This window comes from Canis lupus, chromosome 11, assembly GCF_003254725.2.
Source record: "Canis lupus dingo isolate Sandy chromosome 11, ASM325472v2, whole genome shotgun sequence".
In the NCBI taxonomy this organism is placed as follows: domain Eukaryota; kingdom Metazoa; phylum Chordata; class Mammalia; order Carnivora; family Canidae; genus Canis; species Canis lupus.
The window spans coordinates 73822967-73842336 of record NC_064253.1 but is presented as its reverse complement, the minus strand read 5'-3'; the positions used below and the strand labels follow the sequence as shown (position 1 = coordinate 73842336).

Below are 19370 nucleotides of genomic sequence, written 5' to 3'. Positions count from 1 at the left end.
GAAGGGATGCACTCCTTTCCTGACAAGTAGTTAGCAAGGATAACACTCGATTTTTAGGGGACACTCCTAGAACCAGACTCCCCATGCCTAATCAAAGACATTGGCAATAGTTAGGCCAAGGCACCTGCTCAGTCATCTGAGGGCCTCTCCCTGGAGCTTCCTGCTGTCTCTCCAGGCCTAGAGAGGCAGCTTCAGCCTGGAGTTCCCCTCTCTGGGTTAGCTCAGTATCCCCTCCTTTGTCTTTTCAGTTCTCCAAAACTGCTTAACCAATTGCCTATGTTAAATGCTCTCTGTTGAAATTCCAAGGTGTGTTTTCTATTGTTCTGAACATATCCTGGCCGGTCCAGTCACCCTGGTAAGTAAAGAACCCCAAGTACCTGCAATGCTGGCTAAAAACAAAGGAAATAAGAAGTAAGTAGTAGAAGAGGGAAGTGATGAATGTCAACTATGACCTATGACCAACAATGATTTTTTCACAGCAATGAAGACTGAATCACCAAAGTGTGTTGTATTTTAGTTAAGTACATATTAACCAATGATTTATACTTTTTCTCCTTCCCCTTTACAGCTTTGTACGGAGTGTGGGTGGAACTTAATTTACAATTTTGTTCATAAATCATCAGGCCACAAGTCACCTCTAGACCTGCTAAAGAGGAATGAGGATCACCAGTAGATCCTGAACTTGAAGAGGATACAATGACTAATGGGACTTTGGGTCTCTCTTCTTGTTTGGGGAGAAGGAATGTCTTTGTTAGTAAGACAGAAGTAGGAAGTAGGAAGGTATTAAATGTGAGTAGAAGAGTGAACTTAAATGTAGTAAAAAGGGGTGGACTATCTAGATGCTGAGCACATTTGTCCTCAAATTCATGTCTGCCCTTCTACTGCTCTGCAACATATCAGAGGGGGCACTGGCTTCTCTTAACTGTGGTGCCCAGGCCTACTATCAGCTGATTTCTGAAAGACTGGAGGACAGGGGCAGGAAGGACTAAACCAGGATACTTCTCTCCCTCTCCCTTCTATCTCAAGCACTCTCTGGCAGTGACTGCAACTCTATAAGGGCCCCAGGGCTCACCAGACAGGCCCTTAGAGCTCTAAGCCTCAAACAGATGAGCCCCAGCTCCGGGACTCAGTAACACAGCTTTCTTACTTTTATCTTTCCAGGGTACAGGCACTGGCTCTTCCACTGTTACTAATCTTTGGATTGCTTCACTTTCTCAGTTAAGCACTCAGTTCTATCATTTGGCAGCCACTTCCCTGTAGTATATTTTCTCTGTAAATACTGAAGACAGTTGCTATTTTCCTCATTGTCCCTGACTATTGAAACAAATGATAGCTAATCCCACTCTAGGTGCACTATAATGCTAAGTCAATATTTTGCAACTTTTCCACTCCCAGGAATTCATAAAAATATATCTACACACCTTCAAAATGAGACTTGTAGAAGTTCATTCTATTGGCAAAACCAATGGTATTTTGAGAAACAAACACAAGTCTCTTTCTGTAAGGGAGCTCGTTAAATAAATATTAGAACATTTATAGAGCTGTAAAAAAGAACAAGGAAAACCCTCTTGTACTAATACAAATTATTCAATGAAGATAGAGCACAGAACAGGTATAGTGTGTTATGTTTTGTGGAAGAAGAAGAATATATGCTTGCACTTGCATAAGGAAACATAAAGACACACAAAAAACAAAAGTGGTTACTTACAGTGGGTAAGGCAAAGGAGAACAAGGTAGACAGAGCAAGAGGGAGTTTTCTCAATATATATTCTGTGCTGTTTTGGCTTTTGAGCCAGATAGTCACATTACCAGTAGAAAAAGTAACAAAAACCATAAATTTATGCATAGGAGAAAAATGCAATCTAGTCACTAAATGATAAACAAAACCAATATGAAAGTACTTTATATAAAATTGTAGGAAAATAAAAGAGGAGAAAAGACTGCATACTGTATGATTTCAACTCTAGGATGTTCTGGAAAAGGCAAAACTATAGAGACAGAAGATCAGTGAAAATCAGGGGATCGGAGGAGGGATGAACAGGAAGAGAGTGAGGAGGATTTTTAGGGCAGTGGAAATACTGTAACGACAGACATATGTCATCATATATTTGTCCAAACTCATACAAATACAGCACCAAGACTGAACTCTGAGGTAAACTATGGACCTTGGGTGATTATGTCAATACAGATTCATCCTTGGTAATTAATTAATTAAAATTAAAATGCACCACTCGGGTGGAGGAGGATTCACTTGGGTGGGGGCAGGGAGAATGTGGGAAATCTCTGTACCTTCCTCTCCACTGTACTGTGAATCTAACTGCTCTAGAAACATAAAGATGAGAGACAAGGGAGAAGAAAGGAAAAGCAGTAAATATCCAGAGGCCTCCTGTCTTCATTTATGCGACTAGTCAAGAAGCTATTGTGGATATTTTAACTCTACTCCTCTACTCATTCACGTTTGGGTTGCCTTTGGCTAGCATCAGCCAGCTAGGGCTCTTTGCCTGGTTGACTAACCCAACTTTAGATTCCCGAGGTATCCAAGTCTGCTTTGTTTTTTGTTAGACTTAATAACAGGGCATGTAAAAAGAAGCAGTTCTTAGGCTACATAAGTCTGGCTTTATAGCAGTAACCCTAATTTACCTTTGATAATTAGGACCAATCACATAACCAACATGAGAAGCCTTACTTCTCTTACTTACTGTGAACTGAGTTTCTTGAGTGATCACAATGTTTTATGAAATACAAAAATGATACCCCAAAAAACATTCAGTGAGTCTGTGGATTATATTAATGGTAGAATTATAACAAACAGAAATGGCAAATCCAAACAGATTAAATGTCAATTTTGATGATTAAAAAATGTTCCCCCAAGGCTTCCAGATAAAGATGGTAGATTGAACATAATAATTCAATTTCACTTCCCCTGAAACCCCACTAAAACTACCATAAATAGATTTTTTTAAAGCCCATAAAATCATACATACAAAGACAAGGGAGATAATAGAAACAAAATTTGGCTAGCTGGAGTGCAGAAAAGTGATATAGTGGGGAAAGCCAAGAGCTAAATTGATGTCTATCACAGAATCTTCCAAAGGCTCAGGAACTGAGTGGAGTTTTAGAAGTGGGGGGTAAAAAGAAATATTAAATAAGGATTCCCCACTCTTTGAGTGTGGGCTGGATTTAGTTAGTGACTCTCTTCTAAAGAACAGCATATGGAAACAGAAACAATAAATAGACAAACCTGAGATATCAACTTGGCCAAGTGCTCAAGGTTAACATCACCCATCTTAAGTCACGTTGATACCACGCACCCCTGATAGGATGCAGTTCATCCCTGCAGTATTCTTCCCCCAAAATCCATATTCCTAATGTCATCATGACAAGTCCAAATGGAGGGACCGTCTACAAAACACCTGATCGATGGCCTCCGAAACTGTCAAGGTCATGAGACACAAGGAAACACCAAACAACCGTCATAGATTGGAGATGAAGGGAACATGATGACTGAATGCAATCTGATATCCTGCAACAGAAAAAGGACATCATGGAAAAACTGGTGAAATCCAAACAGTCTGCAGTTTGGTTAACAGTATTATCCTCACGTTAATTTCTTAGTTTGGGTAAATGCAGCTTGATCATAAGGGGAAAAGCTGGGGGGAAAATATACAGCAACCTCATACTATCTTTGCAACTTTTTTTGGCAAATCTAAAATTATTTCAAATATTATATGGTCTCATTCATTTGGGGAATATAAAAAATAGTAAAAGGGAATAAAGGGGAAAGGAGAAAAAATGAGTGGGAAATATCAGAAAGGGAGACAGAACATGAGAGACTCCTAACTCTGGGAAACGAACTCTAGGGGTGGTGGAAGGGGAGGAGGGCGGGGAGTGGGGGTGACTGGGTGACGGGCACTGAGGGGGGCACTTGATGGGATGAGCACTGGGTGTTATGCTATATGTTGGCAAATTGAACACCAATAAAAAAATAAATTAAAAAAAATAAAATGAAATGTGAAAAAAATAAATAAAATCTTTAAAAAATAAAATAAAATAAAATAAAATAAATTCAAAATAGAAGGATTTTAGGGACGCCTGGATTGCTCAGCAGTTGAGTGTCTGCCTTCAGCTCAGGTCCTGAACCCGGGATCCGGCATCTTGAGTCCCACATCAGGCTCCTTTTGGGGAGCTTGCTTCTCCCTCTGCCTGTGTCTCTGTCTCTGTCTCTCAAATAAATAAATAAATAAATAAATAAATAAATAAATAAATAAAATCTTTTTAAAAAATTAGAAGGATTTTAAAGTACAAAAATAAGAAAAGGAGATAGAGCTCTCATTCCCTTCCTGCATGGTATTGAGTAAATTACTCCTGCAGAAGACCAGAACTGCTAAATGGGGAGTGATGGAGCAGCTGCAGGAACACATACCCTAATGGGAAATAGGAGCATGACCTAAGTAGGGGCATACTGAATGCTGAGACCCAAGATCAACCTTGGAACTGGGCGTTGGGGCTCCACATGGTAGAGCCCACAGGTCAAAGGAGAATATACTGATGGAAGAACACATGGAGGGCCACCTGGGTGGCTCAGTGTTGAGCGGCTGCCTTTGGTTCAGGTCATGATCTTGGGGTCCTGGGATTGAATGTCGCATCAGGTTCCCTGCTCAGTGAGGATTCTGCTTCTCCCTCTCCCTCTGCCCCTGCTTGTGTGCATCTCTTCTCTCTCTCTTTCAAATAAAGAAATAAAATCTAGGAAGAAAAGAAAGAAGGAAAGAAAGAAAAAAGAAAAAAGAAAAAAAGAAAGGAAGGAAGGAAGAAGAAAGAAGAAGAAAGAAAGAAAGAAAGAAAGAAAGAAAGAAAGAAAGAAAGAAAGGAAAGGAAAAGAACGAAAAAGAAAAAAGAGAAAAGAAAGTAAAGAGAAGAAAGAAAAGAAAAGAAAAGAAAGAAAAGAAAAGAAAAGAAAAGAAAAGAAAAGAAAAGAAAGAAAGAAAGAAAAGAAAAGAAAAGAAAAGAAAAGAAAAGAACGAACACACGGGTACCATTATTACTCGAGACCCAGCACTCGGTGCCAACTTAACACAATCTATAACCTTAGATATTTCTTTCTGTGACACTCACTTCATTTACGCTCCAGAGAGAGGTTTCCCCACGTCTCTTGCTCTTGTCCTTTCTCCTCAAAGTAAAAGGTGACGGCCCTGGATATACTGTGTAGCTGTGTGGGCTGTGCTTTGCTCTCAGAGACAGACTTTGCTAAAGAGAGAATGTGCACAGAAGCACTTTTGTTAAAGAAAAAAACTAGTGTGACAAATCCTTCTTCTCAGAGAGCATGAATGAAATAGATACTTGCATCTTAAAGTCTCAGAGTATTGAATATCCATTTTTTTAACCTCATTTTGGCTCTACACGGAGAATTCAGTGATATTCACTAATTAGCATACTGTTCAACACTGATACACCTGGCAGCTGAGAAACATCTTGTAGTATTAAGTGATTTATTTTATTCTTAAATCTGTGTGTATGTCTAGAAGTAATATGTGTGAAATTAGCTATTCATATTTTATACTGACAGATGGATATTAATTCTAGAATTATAATTGGTTTTACTTTTCTAAAATGTTTGATAAGATTTAATTAAATTTTCAAAACTATGAAGTTAAAAATTCCAGCTTTAAATATTTTATGAGTTTTTATATCTGTTGACTATAGCCAGTATCTTACCTTTTTTAGTTTTAATAGATTATCTGGAATGTTTTAAAAGAAAAATATGTAAAGTCTACAATGACTCAAGAAAGGTCAAATGTGACATTATTGTCAATAAGCCAAATTTTATGTGAAGTTTCAGGGTAATATTTTGCTGAAATTAAGAAAAACAAAATTCATAGCAAAGAACATAATGATTTATTAGTTTGGCAAGCCTTTACTTCTCATCCAAACATCACTGACTCAGACATTGGCAATAAAAATTAAAATTCAGTGGTCTAATAATTCACAGGCTTTCAGTCATAAAACCATAGCTTGAGATAATTTTCAGTTTTGTTGTGATAGTATATATGTCAAGTTGAGAAGAAAGGAGGGTTTATTTAGTAGTTTGATTTTTAACTTTTAAATATTTAGACATGTGGCCTATGGGACTCCATTAGTGTTTTTCTTGAGACACATAAAATTGTACTGAAAAGCAATTTAAAGCAGTAACTGGTATAAAGAAAAATAAGAAAAAGTTTTTAAATAAGCAATTTTTGACCTCAGAAAAAGCACAAAATAAGAAACACGCTTGTAATATATTATGAGGTTTGATATATAGAATGTTGGCATAGGTATAGTGTAAATACTACACTTGATCTTAGCCAAAAGGCCGAGAAGCGATAGGTATAGTGTAAATACTGAACATCCACTCAACCAAAAATTATGTTGAGAGGATAGAGAAGGGAAGCAAATAGGATGGCAGGATGAGAGCTAAGTCCTGAGCTTTCCTAAGGGAAGTCGTTACCTAAGATCTAAAATTGCTACTCCCCATTCCCCACAACGGAGGGATCCACTGTAACGCCTCTGCCAACAGAGAAATGGCAAGGTGTAAGGCTAAGTTTAGAACCCAGAACTGGCTGCTGTTGCTAATAACTGAGCCCTCAGCCGTGGCATGCACCGGGGCAGCCAGGAAGACGGGAAGTCCATGAGGTTGAAACCCATATATCGGGATCCCTGGGTGGCGCAGCGGTTTGGCGCCTGCCTTTGGCCCAGGGCGCGATCCTGGAGACTCGGGATCGAATCCCACGTCGGGCTCCCGGTGCATGGAGCCTGCTTCTCCCTCTGCCTGTGTCTCTGCCTCTCTCTCTCTCTCTCTGTGTGACTATCATAAATAAAATAAAAAAAAAAAAAGAAACCCATATATCGTCTCCACCACTGACACCACTGGCCACTGGTCGACAAGTCCATTCAGCAAGCACCAGGCTGGCTGGTGGCAAAACAGAACTGACATCCACAGAGTGGGTCGTCTTGAACATCTTAGTACCAAGTACCTCTTCTGCAGTGGAGAATTTCTACTGAGCATTTCATGAAAGAAAGAGGGATTAGAAGAAAGAAGTCAAGGGAGCATTTGCTTTTTACCTATTTTTATTCTTATTTTTATTTATCCTTATTTTTTTAAGATTTTATTTATTTATTCATGAGAAACAGAGAGAGAGAGAGAGAGACAGAGACACAGGCAGAGGGAGGAGAAGCAGGCTCTATGTAAGGAGCCCGATGTGGGACTCGATCCTGGGACTCCAGGATCACGCCCTGGGCTGGAGGCAGATGCTTAACCGCTGAGCCACCAGGGCATCCCTATTTATCCTTATTTTTAAATTATTTTTATCTATTTTGTTTTAATTCTTAGCAATAAGAAAGTGTCACATATTACTCCTACAATCAAAAATAAATTTTCATAAAGTAATTTAACTATGGGAAAGCCGCCCTGCGACTTGATCATCACATTCACCTTGCTATGTGATGACCTCGTCTGCTGCTTGCTCATTTCTTTTTTTTTTATTTAAAAAAAATTTTTTTTTAAAAATTTTTATTTATTTATGATAGTCACAGAGAGAGAGAGGCAGAGACACAGGCAGAGGGAGAAGCAGGCTCCATGCACCGGGAGCCCGATGTGGGATTCGATCCCGGGTCTCCAGGATCGCGCCCTGGGCCAAAGGCAGGCGCCAAACCGCTGCACCACCCAGGGATCCCATTTTTTAAAAATTTTTATTTATGATAGTCACACACAGAGAGAGAGAGAGGCAGAGACATAGGCAGAGGGAGAAGCAGGCTCCATGCACCGGGAGCCCGACGTGGGATTCGATCCCGGGTCTCCAGGATCGCGTCCCTGGGCCAACAAAGGCAGGCGCTAAACCGCTACGCCACCCAGGGTTCCCTGCTTGCTTATTTCTGTCATAAGGCTCTCCCTCTCCCACTGAGATTAGGTCTCTATCCGTCAGCATTGTCAGCCTAGAAAGAGCAGCCAGCAAAGTGCTCTTTAAAGATTCTCATATGTCCTTCACTAATCCATTCCTGTGGCTAAACTAAACTGAGAGTCTTCCAGAATATATCAGGGGATCCATGACGGGTCCATGGGCAGATTGCATGACAGATCTAATCCCACACTCATATATCCTAAATTTTTTTATCCCTTCTTTTAGACCAAATTCTAACTATTCAATGCTATTTGGGATTAGCCAGTTCAGTACCTTGTTAGAACTACAGCTGGCTGCCCAAGCAACCACAGTGACTAAAAGTGCAATCTTATCTATTAATTTGGCTTAATCTAAAAATTCCATTTCCATTTTCCTGGTCAAGAACCCTCAAACCCATTCCTGCAAATATTCCCCATATTTTCATGACATAAATTATGACCAAGTGGATGTTAACACTCAACTATGGATGTGCCACAATTGAGAACTCTATTTCAGATAAACCTAGGAGTTTGGGGTTCTCCAAGCCTTGATTTGCCATATACCACTACTCAATTTGTCAATTCCCCCACTACCCCCCAATCTAGCCTAACCTACCATTCATATAAAATACTTGGTTAAGTATTTGAATTCACGTACTAATATAATTTTCCAAACCACGGAATCATTCTTTGTATTTGGTTTTCTGATACCTCAGCCCTATGACTATAAGCTATAAGAGATTTTTTTCAACTTTTCAACCCTATCCCATAAAGGCTTGAGTGTCATTCCACTCAAGCAATATTTTTACAATTACAATTTTTACAATGTCAATCTGCTTGCTTTTAAATCATCCCAAGCCATTAAAAGCATCCATCATGGCCCAATCAGTCCTCTTCCCCTTTAAATTGGTCTATGGCAAGTTATCTGATTCCCCAGAACTTCCTCTTCAGTGAGTACACAGCCCAATATGACCATAAGATAACTTGATTGCTATTTTGCCATTCCGTAGTGTGGAATGAATGCCACCTCACCATCAGGGAACATGAGACGGAAGCCTCTGCCCTTTGCCTTATCTATGTAACTACCATTTCCCTGAAGCCATGTTACCTGCAGTTCACTGGGACCACTAGACAGTGAGCTCCATGGGGGCACCAGGTCTTAATCACTGTATCCCCAGCATCTAGGCTGTACTCGACCCATAGTAGGCACCTAGTTAATACTTAATGAACAAATTAATAAAGCCAAATGTTAATTCCTTTAAGAAATTTTATTTGGTGCTTATTACATGTTTTTCCTTCTGGACTGAGTCTCTCAAGACAGAAAATCTATCTTGATCTCAGGGTTGTAGGTTTGAGCACCAAGTTGGGTATAGAGATTAGTTTTTTTTTAAAAAAAGACAGAAACGGGGGCATCTTAGTGACCTGCCTTCGGACCAGGTCACAATCCCAGGGTCATGGGATCGAGTCCCACACTGGGCTCCCTGCTCCACCGGGAATTTGCTTCTCCCTCTCCCTCTGCCTGCAACTCCCCTGCTTGTGCTCTCTTTCTCCGTCAAATAAATAAATAAAATCTTTAAAAAATTAAATTAAAATTTAAAAAGACAGAAACAGAGGCACTTAGTGGCTCAGTTTGGTTAAGTGTCCAACTCTTGATTTCAGCTCAGGTCATATCTCAGGGTCATGGGATCAAGCCCTGCAAAGGGCTCCTCAGAGAGTATGGAACCTCCTTGAGGTTCTCTCCCTCTCTCCTTCTACAGCTCCCCCTGTGCTCTCTGTCAAATAAATAAATAAATCTTATTTAAAAAAAAAAAAGACAGAAACTTAACAACAAAGACACCTGGTAACCTTATAACCAAGGTACAGGAAAGAACTCAAGCAACGCATACAACAAAACCAACATCCCCACTACTATCATCAAGGGAGATACTGTGAAATAACTGTAAGCTTAGAAATTTATGGTCTTGTCTGCATAGGACTGTAGAAAAGTAGGAACAGCTTAGGTTGCTAACACCTGCAAAACTGGTCTCCCAAGAGATAAACTGCTTTACCTCTACAAAAAAAAAAAAAAAAAAAAAAAAGTCTTCTTTGGAAATTGCCTGTATTTCTTTTTTTTTATCATTATAACAAAAGAGAATCTTTCAAATTTAAACTCACTAGGTATGAACAGGTATTCATAAAAATAACAATTACATCTGATAAATGTTAAGAGGCTGGCTATTAATAATCCATGTACTTGTTAGGGCAAATCAGTTCAACAAAATTTCTGTTTTTCTAATATCAGAGACACTCCAGGAAAGGAGTGGAGGTAATTTTGGTGTAAAAAAAGCTTTGATGGGAAAAAAAACACATTTGGATGGATGGGGGCAATGTGATAATTAGGGTAAGTTGGCACTGCACACTGCGAAGCAGAGGAAAGCAGGTAAGAGCGGTGAAAGATGTAAGGACAAAATATCACAATTTACAAACCGCCTGGGTTGCTTCAAGACTTAGAACAAGACATCTTTTCCTCTTGTTTCTGCACCTCACTCTTTACTCACCAATTAGTGTTTCAGTTCACGTGCTTCTAATATTAAGGATTACAGGAAGGATTCTGGGAGGCTTCTTTTGAACACGAGCTCCACTAAACACGATGGTGCATACCCAGTGCTCCAACTGGTACTGCTGAGGCAGCAATCAACTTTCTGCCACTTTGGAAGATCTAGAGTTCTCAGAAAAGTCTTGTGATGATTTCAACACCTGAATAAATGACCTAACATAGAGCTAAAAACAGTTCAGTGAGTGCATATGGAACACAAAACTGATTAGCCTCAGTCAAGGGGGAAAAAAATCACTAACACACTAACACTTTTTATTAATTACTGTATTGTCACTCTATAAAAACATGGTAGCTATTCCACTAAAAAGAAAAGTTCCACTACACTGAATTAGAATCACTTTGAATTTTTTTTTTTAGAGATTCTATTCATTTATTAATAAAAGACACACAGAGAGGCAGAGACACAGGCAGAGGGAGAAGCAGGCTCCACGCAGGGAGCCCGACGTGGGACTCGATCCCAGGATCCCGGGGTCACGACCTGAGCTGAAGGCAGACGCTCAAATGCTGAGCCCCCCAGGTACCCCTAGAGTCACTTTGCTGAATTCTAGGAATAATTTAATTTCATCACTTTTTGAGGAAATGTATATAAAATTACCCCCTCGCTTTATGACATGCCAATTATAACATGCCATGATTCAGTGCACAGCCTGTCTTTTTATTTTCTCTTCAGTCTATGGACATTTGGTTCATAAATAACAAAAGCAGAACTAAACACAGAAATAATTCTCAACTTCTTTCCTTCCAGTAGAAAAAGTTTCCATTTCTCCATCAAGAAACCAACGTTTAGAGGAAATGTAGGGTAGCAAAAAAAAAGTCACTTTATTCCTATTTTAAAAAGAACTAAAAGTGAAAGGAAAATGGTAATCATTGTTTCCTTAATTCCCCTCTATGATTTGACTTCTAGTAACCACAACTCCTATGTCCAGTACAGATTAAAGGAAACCTTACATTTAGGCCATTTTAATTTTTCAGGGGATGTAAATTTTATCAGGAATAAAATGTTGATTTATCTTTACTTGAATTTCTGTGTTTACCATAAAAAGAAAAGTCACCAAGCACTGCTTAGAAAAAGACTTGAAGAAATGGAGAGATGCATCGCATCTGCGATGAGAAAACTGGCCGTGCGATCACTGTGGTTCTCCTAGCCAATTAGTATCTCTGAATTTCTGAGTCACCTGCCATCATCTCTATACATCACCTACAGAGTCCAGACATCACGTTCTCTTTGGAGTTTCCTTTGCCTAAAAAAGACCCTTTCTTTGACATTTTCTGTTCTTGGTAAGATACAGCACTTTTCCTCAGATCACACCAGACCAAGGGGAAGATCGCATCGCCATAAGTCTCTGACACAGATTCTTGCCTCCACGTGCACCTGAACAGCTCTGGGTGCCCCAGTGACTGCTTCATGGATGCTCTACAGAAAAATCCACTTGTTACCCATTAGCTGGAATCATTTCACTCCTCCTGCTGATGGATAAAACAATGGACAGGCCGCCATGCCCACTGATGGCGCTACAGCTATTGGGACCCACCCACAGGTCCCAGCACTGAGGGACCTGCCAGTGTCTGTGCCATGACTCCTATCCTTGACACTTCCAAAGCCTTGCCACTAATGCTGCTGACTCCTCTGTTTTCAGGGACAGCCACCATAATTTCTGCACCGTTTTTCTCGGCAGCTACCGTATTTTATCATTCTGAGTTGGACAGCGGGGCTGTAGAACTATACGCCTAGGCCTCTGCTATACTCAAACCGTTTGTCTACCACACCACTAGCTGACTGTCCTTAAATCAAATATAGGCTCCTGAAAAGTCTTCTTTAATTTAAAGAATTATGCATTTGCTCTGCCTTTTTAGGAAGAAATTCATCTTCAGTTGATAAAGAAAAGCTCTTCCTTATTGAAGAGTGCTAGATAATGATAATAAACATAGTGGGGATAATAAAATCAGAAAATCACTGTTTGGCAACCCCTGCCCCCCCAGTAAAATAATTGATTCAGGCAACAATTACCAGGGGATATTAAAAAATAGCAAGTAAAACAAATATGGCAAAATACTAGCACTTAGTGAATTAAGTAGTAGGTAAATTCTTTCAACTTTCCATACAATTAAAATTTTTTCAGTAAAAAGTTGGGGCAGGGGTAAAATATCCCCTGATTTACAGTGAAGTGAGTCTCTTCCATGGGGATTGGTATTCCCTTATGTACAAAACCCCGGAGTCAGCTAGGCATGCCCAAGATATACGGACTTCTGCGGAGAACACAGTTTAAGCCTGAGCTGAGAACCTTGTGAGACTGACTCAAAATTTTTGCCGATGCCTTCCTTTTCCCCATCCTTTCAGTTCTGCTTTAGAATTGTTTTCCCCTCCCATCTGTTTTAAGAGCAAACCTTGAAAACAAATATGAATTTACAACTACATTGTCAAAACAGGGAGCCAGCCAGAACCATCCGGGAAGCTTTCTCAAAATACACGCATCCAGATCCTAACCCTTTGATATTTCAATTCACTAGTTCTTGGGTGGGGCCTGGAAATATGATTTTTTAAAAAAAGCTTTTATTTATGGGATGCCTGGGTGGCTCCGCAGGTGATTGTCTGCCTTTGGCCCAGGGGTGACCCCGGGGTTCTGGGATCGAGTCCCATGTCCACTTTTAGTGGGATCATGTCCCTTTTAGTCCACTATCATCTCTTAGCACTTCAACAACTTCCTGCATATCTTACTACTTGCATTTTCCCCAAAATATCAAGTTCTGTCATATGCCTATGTATGCATAGGGGTTTTTCTGTGTTCCTAAAGTATCCTTTTCTAACCTGTATTTATCCTACTAAACTCAGCTTTCCAGAGAAGCCTTTCCTGATGTCTCCAGGTAGTTTCCCTGACCCATTCATCTTACACAAAAGGAAAACAAAATTGTTTTTTAAAATTATAAGAAAAAATCCAAACTTTTAAAGCTATTTAAAATTTTCACTGTAATTCAAGATGTACAATGAAATAAACTATAAAATACTGACCTGGTTGTAGATTGTGTCCTTTATAAATTCAGAATCTAAGACAGATAGACAGACAAACTCATTTTGACACAGCATATCAACAATGACACAAACACTGAACAATAAAGTATCATTTTAAGATAAAGGTTAGGTATACATTAAGACTGAAGGCAAACTTGGGTGCTCATTTAGGTATACCTGGATACTTAGGTGTATCACTTCCTCAGAAGTGTACTGTAAAGAACATTGGAGTCCTTTTGTTTCTTTTTGTTATTCTTAATGGTTGAGAGCTTAAACCCTGGAGTCAGACTTGGGGCAGACATCAGTTAGAATCTGTTAGACCTTGAGCAAGTGATTAAGCCATCTCAGTTTTCCCATGGATAGAAATAAATAGTAACTAGTGGTGATGGTAAATGATGGTAATGATATCACTTGAATTATTGAAAATAATGTCATTAAATAGGCCTCCCTTTCGCCTCATGTAAAGTGTTTTGGAAAAAAAATTTTTTTTTACCATGAATCCTAGTACCCTGCAAATAATAACCTGTCAAAACCATTCTCCAACATCATCTCTCTTTATTCTCTTTTAAAACTTTGCCAAAACAGTAGAATATTGGCTGGATGGAGCCACATTTCAAGTAGAATAATCTTTCTGAACCCAAAACTTTCCTTTTAGTAGTCATTAAAAATAAATCATGCCTAGAAAAATAATTGCTCAGAATTATAGGTTCCCCCAGACATATCTTGCAGGGAAACATAATGGTTTTGAGTATCTCAGAGATGTGGATATGAGAAAACAGGCAAGACAAAGATTTGGATCATCTAGTCATATGTGATATTAAGGGCTGAAATACGTCCCATATTCCTATGTTGAAGTCCTAACCTCCAGAACCTTACAACGTGAAGAGCCTTTTTTTTTGAGACAGGGTCTTTACGGAGGTAATTAAGGTAACATGACATCATTATGGTGGACCCTAATCCAATATAACTGGTGTCCTTGTAAGAAGGGGAAATGTGGACACAGACACAGACAGAGAGAAGACAATGTGAAAACACAGGAAGAAGACAGCCACCCAGAAGCCAAGGAGCAAGGCCCGCACAGAGTCTTCCTTCAGGCTCCTTAGAAGAAGCCAACTCGGCTGACTCTGGATCTTGGACTTCTCGCCTCTAGAACTAAGAAAAATAAACTCCTGTTATTTACGCCATCCAGCCCATGGTACCTTGCCGTGTAAGCCCTAGCAAGCTAACACATGTAGAAGGGAATACTGGAATGTAAGCTCCACAAGTCTTTTTTTTGTTGACTTATGTATCCCAACTACCTAGAGCAACGCCTGGCACATAACAGGTGCGCAACAAATATTTGTTCAGTGAACTTCTTAATAAATAAAGCAGATTAATAAAATCCTTCCTATAGATGCTCTATTAAATACCATCAGTGTTTCAGTAATGCTTTTTATTCTCAGAAGACCTGAGAACCCGGACTCCCAGTGCTCTAACGCTGTGGTTTAAATGGTCGGCTGCCACACCCAAGTATACAAAATCCTCTGGTGAAACTCTTGGTATGACTCAATTCCAGGAGTAATTTCTTAAAGACAAGAGCTAATAAGATAAAAATGCTGCTGTAATACAATAAATCTGAATCAGTTGACATTGAGAAACAGATCAAACTTGTTAGTCCCATCCTGGGGAAAATATCACAAACAGATGTAACCTGCTCATATTTGCTGTTCCCTCAAAAGTATGTCTTTAGCTGATTTCACTAAAGACACTGAGAACAGCCTGGATTCACAAATTAAAGGAAAAAAAATAAGGATCCTCCTGTTGTTCTTATTAAAGCATGTCTTGTGTGGACACAGGAAAAAGACAGATTAAATTTCCTCTGACTTATTCAATTACATGGCTTCGTGGTGCATGTATGTCTTTAAACCAAATCTATGTCTCACTCTTACCACTATCACCATCAATCAATACTTAATTTCGTTCCCTGAATATGCTAAGGAAATAGCAGCAAAATAAAACATAAAAGAAATATGGAATCTATATTCTGATTCTAACTTATTTGCAAACATCATTTATTAACAGCCAGAACAAAAAATTCACCAATTGTAATAGTTCTTGATGTAAAGAACAAATCAAAAGAAAAAAATTTAATTTCCTTACAACTTACAGCCCATTGACCGGTCCTTGAGACTCGTAGAGTGACCTTCCTCTAGAAACTCAATTGCTTCCATGTTTATACTCTGCTAAGGACAAAAGGCAATTTTAGCTTAATATTATCCCAAACTCTAGGATCCTATAAGTCTACTTTAATATTTAAAAATTCCTTTGGAAACTTGCTTTATCTCTACTCACCCAAGCTACATGTTAGCAATCATCATCCAAGCAGATGGCCCATGACTGAAGGGTTTCATGACTAAGGTTTTACTAGACAGTAATAAATGACTTTTTCCTAACAATAGCTAGTGCCCTTCGAGGCCCTAGAAATCTTGCTTCCAAAATTCCTTAGAGATTTACACTATCCCCGACCCACTCCCAAATTGAAAGTGTATAATCAATCACCCATCACAACCCTAGTGCAGCTCTTTCTGCCCATGGGTATTGTTCCCATGCTTTAACAAAACCATCTTTTTGCACCAAAGATGTCTGAAGAATTCTTTCTTGGCCATTCTTTCTTTTTCACTCCAAACCCAAACATTTCCACATCAGTCCTGGTAGAGGCGATAAGATTGTAAGTAATTCTTTCCTTGAATTATTTGTAATTTTATATGTTTTCATTTTTAAAACAGGTTTCAAAAACCTTTCTAACTTCTAATCATCACTGGAAGAAAATTTAGGATTAGAAACTCGCCTAAAGGAAGAGGATGATATGCTAATATTTATTTTTAAACTGAATTTAATTCCATTTGATGTGGAAAACAAAGGTAGGAGAAAATTATGAAATTTCCTTACTACTTACAGCCCACTGGCAAGTCCTTGAAACACTCAGAGTGACCTTCCTCTAGGAACTCAGCTGCCTCAACGTTACTACTTTGCTAAGGGCAAAAGGCAATCTTAGGCTATCCCCCAGCATCCTGTAAGTCTACTTTGACACGTAAAAATTCCTCTGGAAGCTTCCTTTATTGTACCTGCCAAGACACGTGTTGGCAATCATCCTCCAAGCATTTGACACACTGATAGACATTTGAAGAGTCTCCCAACTGTTTACAAAACAGTAATAAATGACGTCTTCCTAACAATAGCCAGCCCCCTCAGGATCCTGGAAAGCTTGTTTCCAAAATACCTTGGGAGGCGGACACCATCCCTAACCCCCTCCCAACCTGACAGTATATACTGGGCCACTCCTTAGGACCCCAGCGTAGCTCTTTCTGCTCACAGGTCCAGTCTCTCTGCTTTAATAAAATCATCTTTTTGCACCAAAGACATCTCAAGAATTCTTTCTTGGCTGTCAGCTTAGAACCCTAACATCTTCCCTAATCACATTTATACAGAATACGCGTGAAAAAGCCAGAATATACCAGTTTCCATGGGCAGGCAAAATTCAGCATCTTAAAATCAAAATCTGGAAACATCCATCCTGAAAGTAACTTAAAGATCAAGTCAAAGCTTGTTCTTAGTTTTGGGCCTGGAATTAGCTCCTGGACTGATGCAATCTGAAACCAGAGCCAACGAGTGTTTACCAAAGTCTTTGTCCCAAAGGGAGTGAAGCCTCTTGTAAGTCTCCCGGAGTGATGCTGTTGGGATTGCTTTGAGACCTGGGCAAAGGTGGCGAGCAGGAGCACAAACATCAAAATCACTTTGAAACATTTTTCCTTTCCAGCAGAATGAAAGCCAAGTAGTTTTTCATGATAAGCAATTTGCAATCAAGCCCTCCTCTACTGAAGGATTTAATTAGCTGCTGGTGCATTTGCTCCTTTTTCCTGGGAACCACAGCATAAACAGGAAGCACATGCCTCTGGGGCTTATTGGTTGCAGAACGGAAAAAATGAAGCTGTGGATTTTCTCAAGGATGATTTAGAGAGGAAAGATCATTAAACTACTGGACTCCCCCCCCCCCCTTATCTTCTCCACGAGGCTTATAAACCAAATGAGCGCACAGCTGTGCTCCACAGGCAGGAAAACAGTTCTTCGTCCGTACTGACTGGCCGTCAGCTAGGCCGGGCCTCGGGGTTAGTGCACGGGGCGTTAGCACGTCAGGTTAGCGCACCAGGTTACTGCATCGGGCGTTAGCGCACCGGGTGTTAGCGCACCAGGTTAGCGCATTGGGCGTTAGCGCACCGGTCGTTAGCGCACCAGGTTAGTGCATGGTCGTTAGCGCATGGTCGTCAGCGCACCAGGTTAGCGCATCCAGCGTTAGCGCACCGGGCGTTAGTGTATCAGGCCGGCGTTAGCGCACCAGGTTAGTGCATCGGGCGTTAGCGCATTGGGCGTTAGCGCACCGGGTGTTAGCGCACCAGGTTAGCGCATTGGGCGTTAGCGCATCGGTCGTTAGCGCACCAGGTTAGCGCACCGGGTGTTAGTGCACCAGGTTAGCGCATTGGGCGTTAGCGCATCGGTCGTTAGCGCACCAGGTTAGCGCACCTGGGCGTTAGTGCACCAGGTTAGTGCATGGTCGTTAGCGCACCAGGTTAGCGCCCCTGGCGTTAGCGCGTCGCCCCGTCCGCGGCGGAGCAGGGCAGTCACGCCTCAAGCCCTGTCGGAACCGCGCGCTCCTTTCCGTGCTCGCCGCTGAAATCAGAACGCCCACCCTCTCAGCTAACCACACGGCACGAGCGCTGGGTATTCAACAAGCAAACACCGAAGCGCATTAAAAAGAAAAAAAATGTTCTCCTCACAGGAGAATCTCTGCGAGGACGCAGCGGTGGCCGCGCCCCCTGCACAGAGGCTGGGGGGCGGGGGGCAGGGCCTTCCCGGCACACTCCCTGCGGCTTCCGGAGCCCGCGACACTCGGAACCTGGTGCCTTCGACGGGAGCCCTCCCGCCACACCCACACCCCTGCCCGGTTGGCCCCACGGGAGCGGGAGCGGGAGGCCGGGACGCGCTGCGGGCCCGGAGCTGGGGCTCCCCTCCGCCCCCCCCCCGCCCAGGCTCACACCCGCCCTCCCCGCGGGGGCCTCCCGGTGCCCCTACTGAAGTGCGCGGCCGGCAGGGAGGGTCCTGGGGGGGCCCTAGAGGGGGTCCTCTGGGAGGGTCCTGGGGGAGGGTCCTCTGGGAGGGTCTTGGGGGGGTCCTCGGGGAGGGCCTTGAGGGGTCCTGGGGTGAGGATCCTGGGGGGAGCATCCTCGGGGGAGGGTCCTGGGGGGGTCCTGGGGGGAAGGTCCTGGGGGGAGGGTCCCCTGGGGGGGTCCTGGGAGGAGGGTCCCGGGGGGAGGGTCCTTGGGGGGCCCTAGAGGGGGTCCTCGGGGGGACCCTGGGGAGTTTCTGGGGGGTGCTCGGGGGAGGGTCCTGGGAGAGGGTCGGGGCGGGGAAGGTCCTGGGGAGGATCCGGCCAGTCCGCCCGCCGTCGTCGCCCTGTCCCGGTCGAGGTGCCCCCAGGGGTCGCGGGGCGGGGGCGAGACGGCTGCGGGCGGACTGGCCGGATCCGCCCCCCCGAAGACCCCGCCCGGAGGACCCGGAGGCGCGGGGCGGACGCACGGCCCTCTCGGGGATTCCCCCGCTGCGGCTCCACCGCGTCGCGCCCTTCCGCCCCCCGCGCCCCCCGCGCCCCCGGCCCGCAGCCACGCGCTCGCCGCCTGCTCGCCTCCGCCCGGAGGGGGCGCCACCCTCCTCCGGCTCGGCTGCCGCCCCGCCCCGCCCCCCATCCCCCGCGCCCCCCCGCGCCGCACCTTCCCCTCCGACACTCGCCCCCCGGCTCGCTCCCCGGGTCCTCAGGCTCCGCCCCG

General features: G+C 42.4%; 1 long non-coding RNA gene and 1 pseudogene across 7 annotated transcripts; both read right to left on the bottom strand.

The window, feature by feature from the left end:
* Window positions 1–484: 484 nt before the first annotated feature.
* On the bottom strand, window positions 485–19361 carry LOC112650150 (uncharacterized). 7 transcript variants are annotated; one of them, XR_003130000.3, is made up of 7 exons: window positions 19314–19361; window positions 15659–15731; window positions 14565–14664; window positions 13513–13547; window positions 10447–10669; window positions 5113–5244; window positions 485–3523 (listed from the first exon to the last, which is right to left on the bottom strand). It is a non-coding gene; the product is annotated as an uncharacterized LOC112650150 (long non-coding RNA). The 7 variants fall into 7 exon arrangements; XR_003129996.3 differs by having other exon boundaries at window positions 13513–14664; XR_003130001.3 differs by lacking the exon at window positions 10447–10669.
* On the bottom strand, window positions 6222–6358 carry LOC112650620 (U2 spliceosomal RNA; annotated as a pseudogene).
* Window positions 19362–19370: the final 9 nt, after the last annotated feature.